The following is a 5,202-nucleotide window of genomic DNA, read 5'->3' as shown; positions in this document are numbered from 1 at the left end:
ATTAGCATCGCTGTGTTGTATGCCGTCGACATAGGGGTGTTTCTCTGAAGCAGCAGATGGCAGCTTTACCCGGGCAGCGTGTCCAAACGGCGCGTCCGTTCCTAAGATCCGGAGTGGACTACTGTGGTCCGTTCACCCTTCGCATAGGAACCAAACGATCACGCGCTACGACGAAGGCGTACCTGGCGATATTCGTGTGTATGACTACGAAAGCCGTTCATATAGAGGTGGTGAAAGATTTAACATCGCAAGCATTTTTGGAGGCTTTCACTCGGTTTGTGGGTCGGCGTGGTCCGTGCCAGGACTTATTTAGCGACAATGGTACCGCATTTGTGGGTGCGAACCGCATTTTGCAGGAAGATCTTGCTGCATGGCATGCCGAACAAAATCAACAGGCCCTAGCTCATATGGGGACAACCTGGCACTTCATTACGCCAAATGCTCCGCATCAAGGTGGCTTGTGGGAAGCTGCGGTAAAGTCAGCCAAACGCCACTTAGCTAAAAAGGTCGGAACTCAAAGCCTATGGCTTAGCCAGTTGCATACGCTAGCTGTAAGGATTGAAGCTTGCCTTAACTCTCGCCCTATATATCCACTGGTGGATGACCCTGAGGACCGGTACGCGCTTACTCCTGGGGATTTTTTGATCGGGCAACCTATAATTGCCATTTCTGAACCTGACCTCATCGACGTCCCGCGTAGTCGGCTTAAGCATTGGCAGTGGTTTCGCCAGTTGCACCAACAATTTTGGCAGCGATGGAGCGAAGAATATTAGACGACTCTGCAACGAAGAAGTAAGTGGTGTAATAAACAAGACAACGTGAAAGTTGGAGATGTTGTCCTTGTGAAGCGAGAGGCACTCCCACCGACATATTGGCGACTGGTTCGGGTAATGGAAGTACATACCGGGTCTGACGGTTTGGTGCGCAATGCCACGTTGAAAACCACGAGTGGACCCTGTACGCGCGCGATCCAAAGGCTGGTCCGATTAGTGGATTTCGAACCAGATGGTTCGACCGGGCAGGATGTTTAGTATTAAGTCTCATCAACGGCTGATGTATCGTGTGACCCCATGTTAAGGGTTGCAAGATGGCATCACCACATCAATATTTCGATTTGTAGTTATCGATTCTAGCTTTGGCTTGTTATCTCAAATAAAGGGACTTTTGTTCTCTACGTTGCTTCCGTAAGTTTGGTTATCTTTTATTTTCTTGCCACACCCACACTCAAAATTCAATAAACAATGCTTCATAGATCGAATTTTTTTAAAACTTACTTCATAAAGCTCTTAAAATATATTTTAAAAATGAGACCATCGAAACCAATTTCACGAAAGTACTTTAAGTGAAAAATCATTTTAGTTTTTTGAATTTTATATGGAAAGTAACAGAAAATAAAAAATCATTTTCCATTTATATTGCTGGTGAAACCGGCTGTAAGAGTTTTGAGAGAGAATTACAACACAAAAATACACAGGCCGATTCTGAACAGAAACTCCCTGAAAGTTTCCTCTCTTTTTCCTTTCCATGAATAAAAATTCTCTGAGGATTTTTCACTTTAAATGGCGGAGTTGAGTTCCAAATAGCTCTTTCGAAGATCGAATTTCCTCCTCCCAAATTTTCTAGAAAAATGCTACTCCCTCGGAGTTAATTATTGAAGGAAACACATTCCCGTAGAACAAACTCCCCGGGAGTATTCAGAATTGGGCTGCAATTTAAGGCGCAGCGAAGCACGGCGGGTAACTGACAGTAACTAATAAGAACAATCCTAAGACGTTTTCAAAAAAAACCCCTAGCTGCGTTAGAGAGTAGTGTGGAATGAATAACTATTCTATTTTCTTCATTTTGAATAGCAAGCTCTAATGATTATTTTAAGATTAGCTGTGAAATGTCTGTAATCTGTTTCGATAGCCTCTGGTTAATTAAGACAGCCAAGTCAGCGTACGAAGCTCGATCGACGCCTTTCGGCTCTTCATCAGACTTTTTGATCATAAGAATATTCATATTGATTCTTCATTAGATCCAGAAAATTATAGGAAAAAAGTTTTTGAATTAAAAGATTCCTAAGGTTCATATAAGTTTCCCAATTAAAAAAAAATTATATCTACATTACTAAAATAGCCTTTTCGAATGCTTTAGTAGAACGTATATTTAGTAGTTTAAAAATGTGTAGGACTGACTTGAGGGTCAGATTGAGCACTGATATAATTGCATCAATATTATATACAAAGCAAGGCATACAAAATAACGGTGATACATAATTTGTTTGAGCCGCAAGAACAAATGTACCAATTGAATTGGAGAATGTAATTAATTTTTATACTAAGTACCTGTAAATAGTAGTACATAATACTCATATTTTTAATAAGAAAATTTTGAGTAATTTGTTCGGATTTTGGGGATTTTTCATTTGTTTTTGGGGAATTTGACAATTTTTCCGTGGCAGCACTGATGTACATCAATGATTTGCTGTTGTTTGTGCATGCCACTACAGCGTTGGAAAAATGAAATTCAGCTAGACAGAGGCAAGATTCCCATAAAAAAACAGGGCTAAATTACTTTACCATATCAATTCGAATTTGAACATACATATTTATGTACATATGTATGAATGTATTAAAATCTAATTGGATTGATTGAATGTTGATCTGTTGAACTAACATTGTTGAGTTTTGTTTTGTGCAGAATTTGCATGAAGCGAAACAGACATTAGCTCTGATCCAGTACTCCATGAACTTACAAGATTTTACACGAACTTGCAGGAAGTTGCAGGAAAAATGTTCCCGTACTCCAAAATCCTGTAAATGAGAGTGACTTTTGGAGAGTTGTGTAGAGAATGAAGTTGCAAGATTTTACCCGAACTTTTTCTTCTGGTAAAATCATGAAAAGTGTCAAGCAATCACTTGTTGACGTTTTTACAGCAAAAATGGTTTTTTTGTTAACGTACTTTTTGTTGTTACTCACTTTTTACTCTCACTTCAGAGAGTAATTTTGCTGTTTAACAGTTTTACAGGATTTTACACGAAAAGTATTGGATCAGAGCTATTTCTTTGCTGTTATTTATTCTGCATGCTGCTACAGCGATGTTAAATTAGGTTTCTGCTGCGCAGCGTCAACCTTTTTTCATGAACTTCATCATGAAGCTGAAGATCAATGTATGTAGTAAGTATGCTACACCAAGAAGCTTACAGTAAGCATGTGCCGATATCGCAGCAAGCAGCATTTTGAAGTACAGTGAAACCCACATCGAGGTACTTAAGCGGGTTCTTTTAAGTACCCAACCCGCCTAAGTACCTCAAAAAGCTGACATTTTTGGTGAGGTACTTAAGCGGGTTTTACTGTAAAAAAAAAAGCAAAAACAGTTGCAAAACGAAATACACGATGTACAGTGTTTGTCTGTTTGAACGCAGCGCTGCTTGTACATACATACATTTCGTTTTGCGCGCAGCGCTGCTTGTACATAAATTTCGCTTTGCGCATGCCAGAAGCTGGCAAAGGTTCTTTTTTTCACCTCCCTTTTATTAGCTCGGGATGTAACTATGTAATATTGATGCGCCTAAAAGAAGCAGCGATTTCTATTCTCAAGTTACATACCTGATGACAGTACGAATGGAAATTATAATAGCGGGGTTTTAGTTTTTTAAACTATAATTTTATTATATTTTTATTATATATAATATAATATATTACTATAATTTTATTATATTTGTGCTGTGATAGCTGATTTTAAAAAGAGAAGAGAATAGAGAGCAATATGTGGTTTGTTGATGCTCTCTAAACACAAACGCGTGAAAGGCAAACGGTCTAGCAATGCGTGGTATTGTTGGTCAACTTAATACTTTAATTAAACATACTTATTGTTAAAATTTCTTCTTAAAAATACCAATGTGTCCTACTGTGGTAGAAATATGTCATTTTAAAACTTGAATCATAGAAATCGACCAAGTACATCGGCTGTTTTGCTCTCACGTTTTTTGGGCTTTAATTTTATGTATAGTGTAGAAGATATAGATAAGATATATAGGCAATTAAGGCGATTGAAATTATAGAAAAGGATTTATATATTCTAAATACATATATATTTTATATTTAAATTCTGCTACCAGGTGTACCGTTCCGCCATGAATTGCTAGTCATCCGCCTTTGTTGTTGTACGCTGCTGGTTACTGCTTGCTTCCGTTGCTAATCATTACATATATGTACGGCATTGGTTGTTGTTTCGCCAATTGATGGCGTGGTTTCACATACCGGTATGTATAGCTGGTACAGTTTAGTGGCTTAGCGACGGTGGCGTGTTTTCACTCACCGCTATGTAGCGGTTGTTACGGTGCACTGTCAGACATTTTTAGTTTTTTTTATCGTTTTTAAAGATACATATATTTAGCTCGCCGCCACCACAAAATGCCATGAAATTGAGTTTCTTTCGCATTAATCGAAAATTTTGAAAAGTTTAATCCTTTACTTTGGAAAATTTCGGTAACAACGCTTTTTTTTATTTTTTTTAAAGTTTTTTGTTTTTATTTAATTATTTTTATTTTTTTTTGTTTTGTTTTGTAACCAGTACCAGAGAACTTAGATAGATAGAGAAGGTGCAAATTTTTGGAACGTAAAATTGTTTGGCTGAAAAATAAATCCATGGAATATCACCACAGCGCGATTAACATTTCAAGAAGAGTTAACAGAGAAAAATGTAAATTTCTGTTATGATAATGTTATATTTGTTGCAAGTGTCTGGCTATGTGTTGCTAGGTTGCAGGTGAATGCAGAAACGTATTCATGTATATTTTTTTTATAAAATTAAATAAATTAATATAGTTAAATTATATTAAATGTACTTTTATATTAGTTAGAATTGCTGATTTGCATTTCTGCATGACCATTTGTTAAATATAATTTATTCAGTAGTTAATATTGCTAAAAACTTAAAAAGCATCTGTTCAAGTTCGCTTCTTGTACGAGTATTATATTATGTAAATAGTAAAAATGCATGTCAGTTAAAAAAATGATAAAATTGGTTTTTTCACATACTCACTTTAAAGATGGACGCATTAACAAAAAAATGTATAAAGCAATGTGTTTGTTAACTTCAAAGTTGTTTTTGACTTTTACTGCAATACTCGTAGATATTATTTATAAATAATAGTTCTGGAGTCAAATGCAAATCCATTTCCCAGGCATGCGCATATGGATACTTGTAGTACATAC

Source organism: Rhagoletis zephyria, unplaced genomic scaffold (genome assembly GCF_001687245.7).
Source record: "Rhagoletis zephyria isolate East Lansing unplaced genomic scaffold, Rhagoletis_zephyria_1.1 Rzeph_scaffold_00784, whole genome shotgun sequence".
NCBI lineage: Eukaryota > Metazoa > Arthropoda > Insecta > Diptera > Tephritidae > Rhagoletis > Rhagoletis zephyria.
Note: the sequence above shows the minus strand (reverse complement) of the source record.